General features: G+C 36.1%; 1 pseudogene across 1 annotated transcript; it reads right to left on the bottom strand.

Annotated features, from left to right (window-relative positions):
* Positions 1-4,959: 4,959 nt before the first annotated feature.
* LOC308702570 lies at positions 4,960-14,120 on the bottom strand (annotated as a pseudogene). The gene is made up of 5 exons: positions 13,956-14,120; positions 9,687-10,013; positions 9,194-9,496; positions 7,858-7,979; positions 4,960-6,663 (listed from the first exon to the last, which is right to left on the bottom strand). The product of its transcript is annotated as an uncharacterized misc_RNA (transcript).
* Between the last annotated feature and the right edge of the window lie 7,599 nt (positions 14,121-21,719).

Raw genomic sequence — 21,719 nt, 5'->3', positions numbered from 1 at the left:
CTGACATTTCACACTGATATCATATATTTTAGATTATATTACCAATATACACAAAGTTTTCATGTTAAAACTATTAAAAATGTTAATAATGTAATTTAGGCTCTTAGTTGTAAAACTAATTTGCATTAAAGAGTGTTGTTGTCTTATCAGATAGTAATATAGTAATACTTGCCCTCTGGTTTTTCTCGGTTGCATTTCTTGCAGCAACAGTAAAACACACATGTAGAAATGAACAGCAGAATCACACAAACTTCTATTATAATGAATAAAGGAAATGTATGCCTATCCCCAAACATTTCTGTAATAAATAAAGAGAAATGGTCAATACTTTCAGTCAGATTTCATAGACAGTATGAACTGCACATTTATAAAGAAAAAAAGAAGAAAGTTGTAAAATGTTGCTGCTGACATACCTGGACACGTGTGACAGAGATCAGTGATGTTGAGGTGTGCGGATGAATAAGACACTACAGCAGTGGCGTGCGCAGGGTGTGTGTGTGTGTGTGTGTGTGTGGGGGGGGGGGGGTATGTGTCAAGCCTCTCTAATGAAGAGAGGCTCTCTGACCCACTGCTGCTCTTCATCGAGCGAGATATTCCAAATAATTGTGAGGAAGTCATTAAAATATATAAAAACACAACAGAAAACCATGCAAAGAAAACCTTGCCTACATCAAAAGATGTTAGTCGGTAACTTACATAACTTCACTCATCATTTAACCATAACAAAAATAAATTTCTTACTGAAGTTCATTTTTCATCTGAGTTTTTAGTCTTTATATACAATGAGACAAATCTGATATAATTTTAATCTTATCTAACAGTTCTTTAATGCTGATCTAACCAGCAGAAGACACTAGCAGGGTTTATATCCCAGTTGTGCAGGTGGGGCATGTTGTCACACTGCGTTACAATGAACCCCTATTAGAAATATGATATTCTATTCTATACTTTTATGAATTATATTTAGAAACCATGAGAAAAGGTGCATATAGACTGAACTGAGAGTCAATGTTCAGAAATGTATAATTATTATTATGTTTTGAATGTTGTATAGCTGTGTTTTCCAGTGTGTTCATTGTCAAACTCAAAAAACATAGTATTTTTAATTATTAAAAAATGACATTATTTTATATGAAAATGTTAATAATTGTATTTTATTGAAAAAATATTTTAGTTTGTCTTGTTGGCTATATATATTTTTTATTAGATCAGAATTTTAAGCTGTCATATGGTCATGATAATGTGCTCCACCTATTGGGCATGTTGTCACATTTCACTTTCATTCTTTTGGGGTGAATCAAGAAAAAAGTATACACTGTATTAATGAAACAAAAACAAAATTGTACTAGACATGTGGGAAATTAATGTGGTAAAAAATAAATACTATGAACCTAAGTGGATTTACTCAAACTGAGAAAGTCAAAAAGTGTTAGGTTGTGCCCCGCAAGTCTGGACGTCCGAAGACGTTTGAAGACTGATGGTCATTACTGATGTGACTCTGACCTCTGCTGGTGGAAATGAGTTATTGGATGTGACAAGTTCGCAATAGATTTCAACATTGAATTCTATAGTGGCCTTAACGGAAGCTAATAATATTCACTAATTAATTTGCAGCTCATTATTACTCTTCCTGTTTTGTCTAATTCATTGTAGTACAATATTACGGTCTAATCCATGAGATTTAACAAGATTTTTGTTTTTACAACTATTACCCACTTTCCATGAATAGGTTTACATGCTTATTAACTTCAACTTGAACGTCAGAATTTTTTTTATTTATACCTGTTTGTGGAATATTATATCCTACCACATTATGTCCAATTACATAACAATGTTCAACCTGCAATCATCTCCATCTGGTTGTTAGTGTTGCATAAGGTATGGTAAATCATAATGACATAATCAGAGAGAATATTTTAGAATAAGAGTATATGTTCCTTAAAATTCATAAACGGTAACCCCCCTGTAAATTAATACAATGATATGTACAATAACAATTGGAGAAAAAAAATTACCATCCATGCCATGAGATGTTTCAAAAAGTGGTGGGGACATGTCCAACCCACAGATTACTCCTGTTAGAATAGAATAGAATAGAATAGAATAGAATAGAATAGAATAGAATAGAATAGAATAGAAAGCCTTTATTGTCATTATACTCGCATACAATAAAATAAACATAATTCTTCAGAAAAATAATAACTTAACATGAATAAATGTGTCACATTCACATATCCTTCTTGGAATGAAGCATTCAGTATTGAATGCAAATTTAAATCAATGACAGGACTAATTGGTCATGATAACCAGAAAAATCAACCATTCCAACACTGCAGTATATATCTGAATTTTTCTAATGTTCTTCTCCATTTCTCACTTACAAATAAAAAAAAATCCACATTTATTTGTATAGCGCTTTTCACAATATAGTGCATGTTTCGTGATCTGTTATAGAGTGAGTGATCTGTTATCAGACGTGACTGTGTCCAAGTAATGTCCATATATCAGAAATGAACACTTCTAAAACAATGGAGATCATGTGTTTAGCTAACATCATGTATTAATTTGAGCTCATTGAAGCAATTAAGTTGTGATCCATAATGATTACAATATATAGAAAAAATTGGTAGTAGGCTTCATAAAGTCCTTGACACACAGTCCACATCCTGCGAAACCTCAATGTCAATTAATATTCAACAGAATCCAATATGTCCGAAAACAATCAAGTTTATATTAATCAGTTTATATGTATTTAATTTCACTGTGTTCACCTGCTCAACATCTACATCTGAGGCTTACTTTGGCATAAAGAAACAAACATTATCAATATTCAATCATGTTTTTTTTCCCCATAAAATAGACAATTGCCACACCCACAGCCTAAAATATCAAGTACAAAAGAACAAATCTGCTGACAACACTTGCTAAAACTCACATTCATCTGGTGTCCATAAATGACCACATTATACAGACATAAATAATATTGACAGCAGTTGCAAAAACGTTTTGTTAAACAGTGCACTATTTACTGTTTTACATTACGACACCTTTTTTCCGGAAAATAACAACTTCATATGACTAAATGCGTCACATCACATATTGGCAATACCTGGACTGAAGAGTTCACTGCTTCACTAGTTCAAACTTATTGCTTGCCAATTTCATTACATTGTTTAATGTGTAAAATCCTACACAGTTTAGCTACACCACATCTAATAAATCTAAGATGATATTCTTTAACAGATATTTAATAATAATACTGGTAGCTAATACTGCTGGCAGGCAGAAATATATTAAAAATGCCCTGTGATGCTTTTTGTCCCACAGACAGTGTAGTTATGCTAGCAGAGGCTAACTTCACCAAGCTAACCGGCCAACATTTTGATTCCTGTAAGTCTTTCAAACAGTCAGCAGAGGGAGCCATTAACACACACACAGGACTGAACACATTTCATCTCATTTTACATGTATAAGAGTCTCTGAAAATCCCTGAAAAAAAGTTTCATATAATTTTACTGGTTGTGTGTTCTACAGACATGTGGTCTGTCTTAAAAAAAGATTCTTCTAGAAATTGCTTAAAAATGAAATGCTGAAATTCAGTAATCTGTAGTAAACGACTACAATCAGTGCATTTGTGCTTTAACTTTGAGGTTCAATGATATTTAAAAAAGAAAAGAAAAAAAGAAAGCATTTATAAAACTCAAATGGTTACAGGATTTGTTGGCATTTCTGAGTACTTTTGCACATAAATATGTATTTTTTCTATTGTAATACTTGCCGTCTTTTTTTTTTTTTTTTGCTTGTGCGTATTTCCGGCAACAGAAGATTAACACGATTAAAATTGTGATCAGAAGCAGCTGCAGAGTTTGGCTGGATTATACAATGATTTCTGGTTTCTTTTTGTAATTAGAATGCTATTTAAAATGTTACACAATGTTAGTACAGCATTCTCCTACCCGTATTTGTAATATTCCAAGAATGTCAACAATAACATTCACCAAGTAGCCTACACCAAGAATGTTGTTCTAAGAACAAGTTCTCTCAACATTATGAAAACATTCATCAAGTAAAAACAACGTCATTAAGAAGTTCCAAGAACATTGTTCTAAGAGTGTTTCTATCAACACCATTAGAATGCATATCAAATATTAATAATGTGATAAGAACATTCTATAGGGTTAAGCGTATTTGGCTTGCTGTCTGCAGTGGAGGGGCTCGAGGAACCAGCTTCAACTCCAGCTCAGATAAACCTCTCAATGGGACTACTTATGCTGGGATGAGGAGTATGGCAGCAAGATGCCTATATTATGTCAGTGAGGGAGGAGGAGGGACGCTAAAACAGCGGATGCCAGAGCAAGATGAGCAGCTGCTTATGCTCCCGAGTTCACTCCACCGTCACTCCACCTATTATGCCCATATTTCTGGTACATCCAGAGAGGGGGAGCTGGACTTTACGCTCCACACATGGCTATGTGCAGCAGTGATGCCTGTATAATGAGGGCGGAAAACAATCCAGCGTGCCTTGGAGAAGAGCCAAACCTGTGGAAACATGTCCTATCACGCAGGAAATCTTCAGTAACTGCTGAGGTGATAGTTAGAATAAAGCGAGCTGGTTTTACAGTTTTTCTCGATTGCTTAAACACATTTCTTGAAACTATGCCTCATATTCTCAAAACTGTAAACACAAATCCATAACGTCTCACCCAATTCCCCAAACATCCTATTTTCAGGTCAAAATGAAGCTCTACACTCAAAACCATTCACTCTTGCTGAAAAACCAAACTTTGCCCTCAGACAGGACACACAAGCCCTCAAAATCACACACACTACAACATAGTCTAACACACTGGCGCAATAAATTCAAAACAACATTTCCAAAACTAGTAAGTTAAGTTGCTTGTGGTTCCCCCCCTCACAAACCTTTTCACATGATAAACACAAAAGAAACAACCAATGGATACATTGGCACATTTTTATTCATTCATGTACTACACAGTACAACACACACACAACAAAACAATTTATTTTCCCCGTTTTACTTTTTTTTTTTTACTGTATTCTCTCCTCCACTTCTTTTTTTTATATATTTACTTACAGTAAGATGTGTGTGACCATCATATGACAGTAAAAGAGCACACACAAACCATATTCTAATATGGAATTGTATTGGAATGGTAAAGAGTGTTGGGCGTGACAGGAGGGCCTCCACTCAAGGAGACAATATGATGAACAAGTCTAAGAATGTTCCACATGTGGCTGAAATACCATCATTTGCCTAGAAAGACGACATTCTGGGAGTGAAGAATATAAAGGAGAAAGGATGCCCTCCCTTCACTGTCACACTCTGCAGCCTCTCTGTGTGACTGTACGACTGCTGGCCTTTTCTTGCAAGAAAATAAACCTCATCAAAGACTATTGGAAACGTTTGTCTTTTAGTCAGTGATAGAATTTTGTTTGCCACCACACCTCCCTGAAGGTTCTCGAGGCGACGGTAAAGCGACTCAAATTTGGCCTTACTCGTAGCCCAGCCTCCCTCATAGTCATACCATTGATAAACACATGGGCAACTAGAGTGGCTTGAATTTCATCTGAGACTGCTTGCCTCTTTCCCTTGCCCTTCATCGTCCTCCTCCTCCTTATCCCTCCTCGATCTCTTCCTTCATGTCTTTCTAGATCCATTGTTCCAAAACTCAATAAACTGATTTGGGCCCTTTATCTGTCTATTGAAGTTCTGATTGATGTGTGTTAAATTTTGACTCTTAGTGTTTCCACCTGGGTAATTGTGTGCTAACTGAGCTGAAGCTGTGCTGACTTGAGTGAACAATATTGAATGCTAGTGCTTTCTAAATGACAACATGGTGTAGGCAATGATAAATGAAGCGATTTTGTGTGTAGAGTTTTGCAGTAAAATTCAACAAATCTGGCTCATGTGTCAAAACAGGGAATAGTGTTTATAGTTTATGGAAATGGGTGTGCTTTTTGATAAATGGCATTATGGTTTTGAAATTTTGAAAGCCTGGTTATAGTGTTAAAGCAATCTAGAAAAACTAATATGTTAACTGGATGAAATAACTAAATTCATTATTTTTTTGTGTAATTTAGTGTGTGTTATGTTAAAACCTATCAGGGACTAGATTGTTTTAGGTTTGAGAAAATAGTATAAGAAAAGTGATTTAATAATAAAAGCTTCATGAAGTGAAATTAAATTGTTAATTCTGTTGCATTACATTCAACGTTCATGAAATAATGCTGAAATATGGGAAAATACACAAACAGTGACAGTTGTTTTTAAGACAGCTGTAGCACAAGCTCAAGTAATGTTTCATTGTTAGACAGGTTTTTATTAACATTAAATTAGCTGAATATGAAATTATTTTTAGTTTCTAAAATTCATCCATTATCTTAACCACTACCAGTCCTAAGTAGGTTTTCTCCCAAATTATTTAACTTACAGTATCTATGATTACAGAAAGGTTAGAAGTATTTTAATGCATGTAGCATTGGTTCATTAATATTTGGGTCATAATCCAGTAGTTGAGAAACACTTCTCTATACTGCAATGAGACAGTTGTTATATTATTGTTGACAAAATATTCAAAGTAATTTTGCTCCTTGGCTCATCATAACACTTGAGTACAGTACTTCATCATCTTCCTTGCGTTTCTGTAAGAAAACACAAAAGTAAAATCAGGAACAGTGTTGATGAACAGATGCAGAACTGGAGAAAGAGGTTAATCTTTCAGAGAATAACAAATTACAGAAAATCCATGGCGTTTCTCATGATTATAAAGTTGAAAGTCAAGTTGATAAACTGTATAGTGCTTTTTACAATACAGATTGTTTCTTTACAGTAAATAATGCAATAAAGTTTGTTTTTAGAAGAAAATAGTGTCATAGACCATGAATTCGTAATCACTGTTATATTATCAGGTGAAAACTGACAGAAAGGTAAGTTATTGAGCTAATACTCATTTTCATGGTATCCCACAGACAAAAAAAAAAAAAAAAAAAAAAAAGAATGTGATAGTCAGCAACTAAAAATGAACATTAAAACCATAATTCAATCAGGAAAATCTTTAAGTATGAAAGGTTCATGGCTGTAGGCTAAATGACTTTACAAACATTTGACATATTAATTAAATATAATTCAGTGTCTATTTCAATGTGCCGCACATGTTTCCATGTTGTATAATGCTCTTTTCACATAATTAAATGTTCCCTGATCCAACTTGTTACATTTTTAATTAGGCTAATGAAATTAACATAATGTGTCTGAATGGTGTCTTTTCTTTCTTTGACTGATTTTTAAATCACAGGCTGAACAGGTTTTACTGTCAGCTGACAAACTGCAGTCTTTTCTGACGTTGCTACTAGATTGTCATTTTTATCTATTTCTTTCCAGTCAGATTTGTAAAGATGTGCGCACCTGTAACAGCTGAGCAGAAGTAGAAAGGGGTGTCCGACTCCACATGCTTATAATACAGACGACGTCTTTAAATGAATCACTAGCATTAAATCAAAAATCATCTTTAATTCATCTTAACATAGAGCAGAATCTTTGCTTAGGCTATGATAAGAGAGCAAGCACAGACAGGCATTGAGATTTCATGTGTGAATGATCATGAATGATCCATCAATGCACTGGTGCGGAGCTTTACAGGCAGCGAGACACAACGCACACAGCAACACTGTATCTTACTGTATTCTGTACATGACGTGCACAGAATGTTGTTGTAGCATAATGTATTTCTTCAGTTTCAACTGTTTTGATAATAATCACATTTTAACTATAAAAATTGTACATGAAACTGAAATGGTGAAACACAAAAGACTCATTTCAACTGCAGTAATACTTACACTTGATGTTGCTTGTTTAGGGTTCTTGATGTGCCAGAACAAAATCCCTCCAGAAACTGCAATTATGACCAGCAATAATGATAAAACTAGCACTAGGATATAATATGAACGGTGACTCTGTTCTGTAATGAACAAACAGAAAACAGTATGTATTTTACATTAGTCCTGCAAGTCTGACTTCAACCTGAGACACAAAACAGCAGATCACAGAGATAATTGAATCGAATCGAATACAGTTTAAAAGTTAAAATTACAACTGGAGATACTCTTAAAAATGTAATGTAATGTTGGCCCTAATAGTCTTAAACAAGTTTAGGAAAATACTCAAATATACTGACATTGTGTTGGGGTTATAGCTCACAAAGATAAACCTAAAACATATTCCAATCAATAAAGGTCAGACCCTTACGGAACAAAAATATATGGGAATATACTGAAAAATATAATGCGATTGTATGGCTATATATTAATATATATAAAATATTTGGTAACATTTTATTTTACAGTGTCCTTGTTACAAATGTTACTTACCATAGTAATAACCTTAAAATAAAGTGTAACCAAATATTTATAAATGAAGACAAAAATAGCATTACATTTAATATTTACAAAGTTTTATACTTTAATGTGCAAGTATATTGCACATACATGTTCCCATATAAATGTGAATGTATGTTCCCACATTCATATCTACATACATTCATGGAATGAGTTACAACATATTTCTAGTTCCCAGCATACTTTGCTTGTAACTGTTAAAGGAGAGCAAATGTTCAAATTAAATGTTATTTAATGTGTTTTGCTCAATATTAATATAGGGAGAGATCTGTTAGTGTTTGATGTTCTATTATTTTGGAATTTAAAGGAAGCGATACAAATTATGTATTATAAATTTTAAGGCCAGACAAGTAGTTTGTTGAGGGTTGGTTTGTAGCGAAGGACTACACACCTGTGCATATATATTCAAAAGCACATACCTATAGACTGAACTCGTAATACGCATGTGCACGCCGTCAGCGTTCTCACAGGTTTGGGGTTTTAAAGTTTGTGTAGAGAGAACTTAAAGTTTTTCTGTTAGAAAGGTGTCGTGTTAGCGGCTTCTAAGTTTATAACTAATGATCGTTGCGACGGAAGTGAATCAATCAAAACTAACTTTAGCTGGACAATAACTTTATCCTAGAGCTGCTGTAAAGCCAAAACAATCTCTGTTACTTTAATTTCCTGTTTTCACTGTAAAGCTGCTTTGAAACAATCTATATTGTTAAAGCGCTATATAAATGAAGGTGACTGATTTTCTTTTCGAAAGGGGAAGACAGTAATCTCAGCTCTGCCGCACCTGCACATGTCTGACAGAGTTGAGTGTTGTCCAGATGTGTGGTCTGGTTTCTGATGGGATTGTTGATCACACAGCTGTAAGTGTTGTTATCCTGATATTCCACCTCCAGAGGTAGAGAGAGACTGATGCTGAGATCAGACACACTGATGCTGGACAATACACTGGTTCCTTTGTACCAGGAGAGAGTCACATCACTCACATTCAACACTGAACACACCAGTGAACATCTGGACACTGATGATGAGGATGATGATGATGATCAGTTTGAAGAGTAACTGGAAATGACAAGAATGGGTAGAGGAGCTGGAAAACATGAAAGAACATGTAGGTTTTATCTCAGTATTATAATTAAAAATCAAGATAACAGAAAAGAAACAAAAAATATGAATGAAAGGCTGAAAAAAAGAAATGCATGCATTTTGGGGCATTTTAATTATCATATATCATATCAGCAATTTTTGCATTTGTGATGTGATTCATACCGTTTACTCACCATACACAGTAACATTGAATCTCTTCAGTGTTTTTCTACTACTGACGGTCAGTTCATAAAGTCCAGTGTGTTCAGTTCTGATGTTTCTGATGGTCAGAGATCCAGTTTGACTGTCTATCTGGAGTTTGTCTCTGAATCTTCCATCATTACTGATAAATACAGAGTTTATTTGGTCTCTTTTAAAGATTTCAGCTATTCGAGTGTCTTGAGGTCCAAACATCCACAGTATCTGATCATCTCTCTGTACTTGAATATCAGTGTTTAGAGAGACAGAATCTCCCTCAGTCACTGACACTGACTTCACTTCATCAGAATCACTAAACACACCTGAAATAAATAAATTATTATTCTTTGTCATAACAAACAAACAAACAAATAAATAAAGTAGGAAGGAACCTTTTGGGCCCTTTTTTAACGATTCAAGCGCATGGTCTAAAGCGCAGGGCGCAAGTGCACTTATGACGTGTCCCAATCCACTTTTGTTAGCTTTGTTAGTTTAACGATATAGATATAACCAGAGGTGGAAAGAGTACTGAAAATTTGTACTCAAGTACAAGTACCGTTACATTGCTGAAATAATACTCAATTACAAGTAAAAGTATTGGTGTCAAAAAAGTACTTAAGTAAACTCAAAAACTACTCGGAGTACTAGTTACTAGTTACTTTTTAGCTGGTGATAGTTAATGTATTACCAATAAAATGCAAACCAAATCATTTAGAAAATAGCTACTTTTAACACGTTTTTACCTTATTGTCGAAGGACATTAATTAGTGGTCATGTTACTGGAATTTGACACCATGAAATATGTCAGAATTCAGTAGGCCTAGCCTATAATTTTTAAAACCATCGGGAAAACTACCACATACTAAATATTTTAATATCTACATTTTTGTCCATCCATTTTGTCAAGGCAATCATTATTTTCAAGCATCGAAAACAACACTCATTGTAACAGTAATCTATTTGAATGGAAAATTTTAATTCAAGTCTTCTGAAGAGACACATACACATTATACGGTGATATTTTTAGATATAGATATATTTAGGCTTTTGTTACATATTTAAACATTGATAATCTAACTTAAATATTTACTCACTCAGTGTATTTGTCTTTACAAAGGGTAACGTTAACTGTTGCAATAGCTCACACACAGCACAAGGAGGCTTGATTTCAAACTGAATTTAATTTGCAAAAAAGGCTAGATTTTTCATAACTTTTGACAACGTTTAATTCAAGAGCATGGAAAGATTGGAGCTGGACGTCATTTGAGTCTGCAGTGAGCACCACTTGGAGAGATTCGCGATTGCACATGATATGACACAATCCGAGAGCGCACACTCAATATCCAAGTCCAGTTCATTCGTATTTGAGAGCTCGCGTCCAGTTTTCTGCGATTACATGAATGTGCCCTCGCGTTATAATATTGCACTCGTGACATTTGCCATTACAATATGCCATAGAAACTTGCAGGTATTAATAAAATTATGCGTAATAGGTCTACCTGCAATCCCGCGCTGAGAGGAGGCGGGTGTGTCAAACTCGCTGCAGTTGAGATGAGAGAATGAGAACGAGCAGCTGGTATCGTATCGGTGTATAGGCCAAAATGAGTATTGACAGATATTACAGTATTGATATGTATAAAGTATAGATATTTTGACAATACTTCTATGTAGATTGTTGTTTCTCCAAACTTTCAGTCCAGCCATTAATCACTCTGAGCTCCCGATCGCCTCCGTCACTATTATGAACAGCTCTTCAAAACCTGCTGCGACTGCGGCGGCTTTAATTCAGTCCAAATATCAGGGGTTTTATTGGTCCGTTTACGATCGAATATTTTTATTGGCTACCGAAATGCCGGTCAAAGATTTGAATATCAATTCAAATTGTACTCAGTAACGAAGTGTGATTTTAAAAGTAGCGAAGTCGATTACTTAGTTTAATATGTACTTGAGTACAAGTAAAATTACAGCTTTAAAAATATACTCAAAAAAGTACAAGTACCCAAAAAAACTACTTAATTACAGTAACGTGAGTAGTTGTAATTCGTTACTTCCACCTCTGGATATAACGATGCCTCGCCTTGCCTAACGATGGGAAAAATGGTCGGCGCCTGGTCAGGCCTGGCCCACCCAATCAGAAGCTTGGCCCACCCTGGCCCCACACCACATAATAGCCAATCACAAAATTGGTGCTACATTAAATTCAGCTCCAGATATGTTATTTTCTTCCCAACCCCCTCTTTTTTCTCAGAGACAGACATAACTCATTCACTTCGCTACCTTTGAGGTAAAAGGACGTGCTGAATTATGAAGCAATATAACGACAGTAACAGTTAATGAACTTTATTAGAACTATTAGTGAACTTGATTTCCATACTTTAGTAGCCTAATAAAACACAACATGCACAGATGTCTTGTTCTGATAGGAAAACCTTGTGCTTTTAGCTCATGAAAAAGCAATAACACATGAACTGGAGTCTGGACATGGGTGAGTTTGTAAAAGAATTCTCTAAATGAGTAGAAAGCTAATGTTGTAAATATTAGTGATATAAGTACTAGATCTTTTTCAAGACCCCCCTGTTTTCCTCAAATCTAAAGTTACTAAACTGATACAAGATCTGTTGTGTGCTAAAAAAGAAATATATATATATATATATATATATATAAAGTTACTAAATAGTTGCAAAATATATACACAAAAAATTAAAAATGAAGAAAACAAACAAACACAACAATAACAAACAAACAACAATTGCCTTAAATGTATATTAAAACTATATAAATAGACATATGCGACTAAAGCATTAAAGAAAAGGATTTGGCATGTGTGCTGCTGCCCGTCGACTCTCTCAGAAAAAAAGGTACAAAAGCTGTCACTGTGGCGGTATCTTTTCAAAAGGTACACTTTTGTACCTAAAGAGTGCATATTAGTCCCTCAAAGTTACATATTGGTACCTAAATGGTACATATTAGTACCCATTTGAAGGGTACTGTCCCAGTGACAGCTTTTATTCTGAGAGTGTACAGGCGCGTAACGCGCTCTTAATAAAAAAAATAATGTTGAAAAAAATAAATAAACATTGCGCCATTGACTTTACACCAAGTTTTTGTTGGTTAATAGCGCAGTCTATTTCAGATGGCTCAAAATAGCAACGCTCCAAAAATGCGCCTGAACACACCTAGTTTTGCATTTGCTATTTAATGCATTTGCTATTTAAACAATGTGGCACAGGACGTGAAAATGATAACTATGTAGGGCAGAGACTATAGCAAAAAAACATTGCGTCGCACCTGGCGCTGCATTACGCGGGGTGTTACTGCGTAATGGCCATGATAGCCATTGTGTTTTATTAAATTAAGTTGAAACGTTAAACGCGTTTCTACCTGACACTGTTAAAATAAAAAAGTGTTTGTGTAACCCACCCAATTAATTGAGGCTGTATTACTATGTATTTTCATGTATACGTTTTTTGTTTGTTTTGTTTTGATGTTTTTCCTTGCCTAGTGCAAAACATGTTCAGATATGTTTCATCATTATTTTTATTTCATTTATTATTTTGTTTTCGTTGAGGGACGAAAACCTGATATTTTCTTTTTTATAAAAAACAAACAAACACTTAATCCAGAGTTTCTGACAGGAGTTACACGTATGGAAACAACACAAAAAAAAGACCGCAGCGACTAGTGAAGTGACGTCATGCGCGTGCACGCGAGGGGGAGTCAGATTCTGGCAGGGAGTCGAAATTCGGCACAACACCTGTTAAATCCTACTAATGGGCTACATTTGCATATATTGTAGCCTACTCTGTGTTTTTCCACGGTGCATGAGTGCATCTAATTGGAATATCATATATGGATTTGTTTAATATCTTCTGTGTAATTGTTTTTGTCACTTCATTTATATTAAGTTTGTGGTTCATTCACAACTTTTTTCGTAGGCTATAGGCTACGCAGCCTACGCACACACGCAGTATATAGCCTAAACTGAAGGCTTTCAATAAAGGTTTGACTTTGAATGGACTACACTATTGTCTGCGTCATTCTTGGTCCCTATATCAGTGTCACTCTCTCTTTTGATTCGGTAAGAAAGAGTTAGTTATAACTTGTTATTTATCTAACAGCACAAACCAAAAAAGGTTTAATGACAACGCATTTTGAAAGTAGGCTATTAGAAAGTATGAATGCATGTGTATTTAGACATTTGTTGTTGTTGTTGATGGGCTGTCCCAGTCCTGCCTGCGCGTTGAATGAGATTAAATCCGACTTACCATTTGTGGTCAGAATGCATAGACAGACGAAAGCAGTGTTAAAAATCATATTCCTCAAAAGATGTCCGATCGATTTCTGATAAAAGAGTCCTCATAGCGCTGCTAAAACCGTGTTTTCGACCGGATAACCAAAGTCATGTAGCTTACAAAACTTCGTGTTTCTCTGAATGTGTCTGTCAGCTGATCCTGCTCAAAGCAGGAAGAGACGAAATGACGTGACCATTGCCTGGAGCAATTAGCGCTTATATTAGCCTATTATGCGAATTATTGGATAAACAATTATTTGTTCTAATTTTAGAACCATTTAATTTTAGATCATTTTAGGTGACATTTGTGACCCTGGACCACAAAACCAGTCACAACTAGCACAGGTAGGCTATATGTGGCAATATCCAACAATAGCCTACATTGTATGGGTCAAAATGATCGATTTTTCTTTTATGCCAAAAATCATTAGGATATTAAGTAAAGATCATGTTCCATGACGATATATTGTACATTTCCTACCGTAAATATATAAAACATTTACTTTTGTGAGTGAATGCAGCACAATCGCGTCGCAAACATAGCTTGGACAACTTTAAAATATTTTCTCACACACCTGGAAGAAAAGTGTTAGCACAACATAGACACAGCCCAGTAAGCAAAAAGTTGTCTATTAGACGTTGAATAGACATAAATCTATTGTAATATACTGAATAGCACAACATAGACACAGCCCAGTAAGCAAAAAGTTGTCTATTAGACATTGAATAGACATAAATCTACTGTAAAACTCTTTAAATTTATTTGAGATAATAATGAACATGGTTTGGTAGTTTCCTTTTTTTCCGTTATTTTAGCATGTATAACAGACTTATCCTGTCTTAGATTATAAGTTGAAAACATGTGGTATCTTAGATGATCAGTTGAAAACACGTAGTCAAACAATCCGGCCGAAACTACTTAGTTGAAATCACGTCATAAACCAGTCTAAGAAAGACAGAAAAAACACCACTATAATTTCTTAAACCTAAAAGTTTAAACAAAGTACATAAAAGCTAAAGATACAACAAAAAAGCATAAAGCTTCATCCTTACATTACTGTCCGCTCTAAAACTATGCATCCTAATGAAATAAGATCTTAGATCATCTTCCCATTTACTGTAAAGCTGGTAACAGTGTTTGAATGTAGTTGTTGCTGTGTCAGCTTTAAGGGCCCTATCATACACCCGACGCAGCGCAGTGCCATGCACCGAAAATTGCCTGTTGCATATTATAGGTTGTATTTTTAAACAGTTTGAATATTTTGGAAGTTAAATATGAAAGGTGAATATGGATTATTAAATTTTTAATAATGAAAATGTGTTTGAAATGTTTTGAATTGAAATATTCATTGCTTAAATATTCAACCATGCTGAATTTCAGCCCATAAAAATGCAACCCCTAAAAATACAACGCATTAAAATGCAATCATGGTTAATGCAATGACTTTTTTTTTTCAGTTAGTGCAATTCAACAGGCTTTTTTGTTTCAAAAACATTTGGAATTATTTTACTTCCATAGTTGGAGCATTGCTATTTTGAGGCGACTGAAACAAAAACAAAACCGATAAAGTCAATGGCGTAATATTCTTTTTGTTATTTAAAGTGTTAGTAATAGCACAACAGCACACAAACATGCCACATATTAAAAATAAAAGGATTACAATGTAAAAGATTAATATTGTGTACATGTAAAAGATATGTTGGAATCCGGCTTGCCCTGTAGGTCTGCTTGCACGCTGTACCTTGCACACGAGCAGATCCGTTTCCTCTCTAGAGAAGCGTTCAGTCTACCACTTGCAAATTCCGTCATGTAAATAGCGAATCCACCATGGCCTGAGCATAACTGGCTTTTAAAGGGAATGGGATATTACACTCTGTTTGTTTTTTTGCACATTATGCCCAAAACACACCCATTACTCATTAAGCTAATAGGGACAACCCTTTTAGACCATGCACCGGGAGCGCGGACCATTTTTCCTGTCCTTAAACTAGCAAAAGTGGATTCAGACACGCAATAAGTGCACTTGCCCTGTGCGCTTTAGACCATGCGCTTAGATCATTAAAATAGGGCCCTAAAATGGCAAAAGACTTTAACAGTTTTGGTCAAAAAAATTACATAACTAATATAATGATACAATGTAAACCCTATGAAGTTGAGACTATACTCAAATGATTTGAGGAAAGTGATTCCCTCAGTCAGTTCAATTGAGTAATGGGGAAACTGACCGAATCTGGTCTTTTAATTGAATTAACTAAAAATGTTTAAGTACAGATAAATTAAAAGGCAAACAGATTAATAATATATTTTGTTGTTTACTTGAATTAAATAATTTATAAATAAAGTCTTGTTTTTCACACCAACAGTTTATAGGGTTACACAACTGTTGTAAAGTTTTCTTTCATCGAAGCAGAGACCAGGAGACAGTTGGGATCGCGTTCAACGGAAGTTATTCTTTATTGAGAACTCCACTGTTCGTCGCTGTAGTACTTCCAACATGATCTAACTAAGGGAACTTTACATGGTATCTTATAGGCATTTTAGGAGGTGGGACTTTTGAAGGTGGAGACAAATTCAAACAAAGCATGTAACAGGTTTAGGTAACACCCTAGACTGAGGGTCTGGCCAATCCTAATTCAAGCAGCATAAGGCTCCAAGAGCCATTTGGGTCCGAAAGCCATTTGCAGAACAAAAGGTGAGATTCTCAGTGAATCATTCGTGTGCTAATCCCATCAGTCTGAGTGAAACTGGGGCTTCAAGAGCCATTTACAGACAATAAGGAGAAAACAGGCTTTGCTGAGCAGAATCATTATCTTACCCTTAAACACTAAATACAGTATTCTTTACCGTGATGTTATGTAAGGAAGCATATTTGAAATAGATTCTTAAATTTGAATCCTTCACAACATAGCTGAACCTCTGGTTAATCAATTAATCAATTGATTAAAAAATCTACAATTTAAAAATGAAATTGACCATTTCAGAGCAATTAAAAATACACTATGAGCTACAACAGACATGTTTGTCATCTAGGCCAGTGTTTCCCAACCATTTTTCAGTCAAGGCACCCTTTGAAAAAAAAAAATCCTGCAGGCATTAAAACAACATGGCAGCAGCTGAAAATTAAATATAAAAACATAATTCAATCAGGTAAGGCTTGAGCATATCGTGGGTGTAGGCTACCTGGCTTTACAAACATCTGACATATTAAATAACTAAAGCATCCAGTGTCTAGCAGTGCAGCAGCATTTTTGGCTGAGGGAATTCCTGGAGGGACTTCAGAGCCAGTCCCAAAGATCCAAGGGCCTTCATAAAATGTAAGAGGTTTATATATGTGTTATTTTTCTATATAGGCTATTTTTTATATTTCCATATATTTTACTTTGGGTTAGGTTTTTTGTTGGTCCCAATAGATTCTGATGGTTATATCTGTCTTTTGGAGCCTCCTGTCCCAACAGAACCCTAGGAAGTTTTAAGTAGCCTACTCAATACACCATTATGACAAATAGTGTTATAAAGTGCACTCGACCAAATGCTCATCACAGGGGATAAAGAGTTTCTGCTGCCACAGAGAGGCCTACAGAGGTAATGTTAATATTATGTGTCTACACATCAAACAATTAGTGCAGCAGATTAGTAAAAAAATCGTTCACTTTGGTATAGAAGCATGAAATTTGGCACAGATACTCTCTAAGGGCCACTATTTTGGAAAAAGGCGTTGGCCACTCAAAAATTCAATATGGCGGCCATTTTTCAAAATGGCCGCCATTGCTATTCAATGCTTATTATATCAATTATTCAAACAGAGATCCAAGCATAAAATTTGATACAAATATACTCTCTAAAGGACATGTTAATAGAAAAAGATGCTTGTCCCTCAAAAATTCAAGATGGCCGCCATTTTTAAAGATGGCCACCATTCCTGTCGAATATTAAGGCGAGACATGGCAGCGAAAACATTGTTGTTTTTTTTACTGGTCAAATTTTCGATTTTTGGATATTTGTCTTCAATAACATGTCTTCTTTGAGACTGTGGTGAAAAAAAGTCCGAAATACACATTTAGGTCTTTATTTTACTACACTTTGTCTGTTTGCGTCTGTAGATTTCGTGTAAATTCAACAAAAGTTGTCGTTGTAAATCCTCCCGCCGATCCGCGATCTCTGTCTGCTCTCTGTCATCACAGGCACCGCTGGAAAGCTCTCTCTTCACTGTACAATGCTGTCGGATCCAAATATGGTCATTTCCTTTTTATCAGCAACCAATCGCGAAAGTAAAATTGCTGAATGCGCAATCTCATTGGCTGATGATAAATCTTTAAAGCTCGTTTTCTCAAAATGACCTTTCTCTCATACTCCAAGTCTGAAATCTCCACATCAGTAGCACCGATATACACCAAACTCTCCAGTCTTGTACCTAGTTATATTATGAAGACATTTACAGAGGGATCTGTAAATATATTATTCCTAGCCTGATTTGCCTCTGTAATTTTTTCCCCATCTAATATGTGAACACAATGAAAAAATAATTTTTAATCTGGCTTTATCCAATACTCAGATTTCGTTTTTTAAAATATATACAAATTAGCGCATATTTAATTAGATATTGCCTAATTTGCATATTTAAACATTAAATTACAGAAAACTTTTAATAAATTTTTTTCACATCTTAATGTAGGTAATCAACTGGGAAAGTTTCATGGTGATATCTGCTAGTTATCATTTTTACCCTATTCACCTGTGTCTCGCCTTAATTATTTAAATTGTTCAAATGGTGATGCAAGCATAAAATTAGGCAGAAATACTCTTAAAGGAACACTCTTTTGGAAAAAGGTATGTGCCACTCAAAAATTCAGGATGGCCACCATTTTCAAGATGGCCACCATTTCTGTCAAATAGTCATAATGTCTGCTTTGTCTGCCTCCTCTTCTTTGACCTGTCCAGTTTCGTTAAACTTGCCAGGGATATAATCTAAAAAAAAAAATCCAGAAATCACAATGTATGATTTTTTAACTATTTATTTGTATGATACAGCTGCAAATAAGTATTTGAACACCTGAGAAAATCAATGTTAATATTTGGTACAGTAGCCTTTGTTTGCAATTACAGAGGTCAAACGTTTCCTGTAGTTTTTCCCCAGGTTTGTACACACTGCAGGAGGGATTTTGGCCCACTCCTCCACACAGATCTTCTCTAGATCAGTCAGGTTTCTGGGCTGTCGCTGAGAAACACGGAGTTTGAGCTCCCTCCAAAGATTCTCTATTGGGTTTAGGTCTGGAGACTGGCTAGGCCACGCCAGAACCTTGATATGCTTCTTACAGAGCCACTCCTTGGTTATCCTGGCTGTGTGCTTCGGGTCATTGTCATGTTGGAAGACCCAGCCTCGACCCATCTTCAATACTGAGGGAAGGAGGTTGTTCCCCAAAATCTCGCAATACATGGCCCCAGTCATCCTCTCCTTGATACAGTGCAGTCGCCCTGTCCCATGTGCAGAAAAACACCCCCAAAGCATGATGCTACCACCCCCATGCTTGACAGTAGGGATGGTGTTCTTGGGATGGTACTCATCATTCTTCTTCCTCCAAACACGTTTAGTGGAATTATGACCAAAAAGTTATTTTTTGGTCTCATCTGACCACATGACTTTCTCCCATGACTCCAAACTTAAGACGGGCCTTGACATGTGCTGGTTTAAGCAGGGGAACCTTCCGTGCCATGCATGATTTCAAACCATGACGTCTTAGTGTATTACCAACAGTAACCTTGGAAACGGTGGTCCCAGCTCTTTTCAGGTCATTGACCAGCTCCTCCCGTGCACCTGTTTGAACTCGTTACCTGTATAAAAGACACCTGTCCACACACTCAATCAAACAGACTCCAACCTCTCCACAATGGCCAAGACCAGAGAGCTGTGTAAGGACATCAGGGATAAAATTGTAGACCTGCACAAGGCTGGGATGGGCTACAGGACAATAGGCAAGCAGCTTGGTGAGAAGGCAACAACTGTTGGCGCAATTATTAGAATATGGAAGAAGTTCAAGATGACCGTCAATCTCCCTCGATCTGGGGCACCATGCAAGATCTCACCTCGTGGGGCATCAATGATCATGAGGAAGGTGAGGGATCAGCCCAGAACTACACGGCAGAACCTGGTCAATGACCTGAAGAGAGCTGGGACGACAGTCTCAAAGAAAACCATTAGTAACACACTACACCGTCATGGATTAAAATCCTGCAGTGCACGCAAGGTCCCCCTGCTCAAGCCAGCACATGTCCAGGCCCGTCTGAAGTTTGCCAATGACCATCTGGATGATCCAGAGGAGGAATGGGAGAAGGTCATGTGGACTGATAAAAACAAAAATAGAGCTTTTTAGGTCTAAACTCCACTCGCCGTGTTTGGAGGAAGAAGAAGGATGAGTACAACCCCAAGAACACCATCCCAACCGTGAAGCATGGAGGTGGAAACATCATTCTTTGGGGATGCTTTTCTGCAAAGGGGACAGGATGACTGCACCGTATTGAGGGGAGGATGGATGGGGCCATGTATCGCGAGATCTTGGCCAACAACGACCCGAAACAAACAGCCAGGGCAAGGAGTGGCTCCGTAAGAAGCATCTCAAGGTCCTGGAGTGGCCTAGCCAGTCTCCAGACCTGAACCCAATAGAAAATCTTTGGAGGGAGCTGAAAGTCCGTACTGCCCAGCGACAGCCCCGAAACCTGAAGGATCTGGAGAAGGTCTGTATGGAGGAGTGGGCCAAAATCCCTTCTGCAGTGTGTGCAAACCTGGTCAAGAACTATAGGAAACGTATGATCTCTGTAATGGCAAAAAAAAGTTTCTGTACCAAATATTAAGTTCTGCTTTTCTGATGTATCAAATACTTATGTCTTGCAATACAATGCAAATTAATTACTTAAAAATCATACAATGTGATTTTCTGGATTTTTGTTTTAGATTCCGTCACTCACAGTTGAAGAGTACCTATGATACAAATTACAGACTTCTACATGCTTTGTAAGTGGGAAAACCTGCAAAATCAGCAGTGTATCAAATACTTGTTCTCCCCACTGTATCTGCGAGACAGAAGGCGGAAGGACCATCAGAATTGAGACTGGTTTCAACAATACAGGCCGTGCAGAATTATTAGGCACGTTGATTTTCTGAGCATATTTTATTCCCAGGAACATTTTGCCAATTCCAAACCATATTAATCTTAATAACTACTATTCATTTTGTATTTAATCATTTATAAGTGATATATAATTGTTCATGAAGGCTGGAAATGAAAAATTCCTTATTTTCAGGTGTGCAGAATTATTAGGCAAGTTTTCTTTTTCAGATAAAATAAGCCAAAAAAGAGATTTAACTAAGACTGAAAAGTCAAAAATTATTAAATGCCCATGAGAAGAATGCAATACTAATGCAATACTAGAGATTGCAGTTAAGGCATGACCATTGGACAGTGAAATGCTCATTGGGTCAGCAGGATCAGACAAAAACAGGTGGAGAAGAAAAGACACATGTTAACTGCAAAAGAATGAAGAATTAAGGTGAAAAATTAAGTGTGAAACCATCAGGAACCCTTTAGTCTTCAGCGACGCATTTTCCAGAACTGCAACCTACCTGGAGTCTCCAGAAGAGCAAGGTGTCAGGATCTCAGAGACTTGGGTTAGGCAAAGAATCCTAAAAAATGACCCCCACTTAATAAGAATCACAAGCTGAAGTGTTTTTCATCTTCCAGAATA

This window comes from Scardinius erythrophthalmus, assembly GCF_964197995.2.
Source record: "Scardinius erythrophthalmus genome assembly, chromosome: 14".
NCBI lineage: Eukaryota > Metazoa > Chordata > Actinopteri > Cypriniformes > Leuciscidae > Scardinius > Scardinius erythrophthalmus.
Note: the sequence above shows the minus strand (reverse complement) of the source record. Positions and strands in the feature narration are given on the sequence as shown.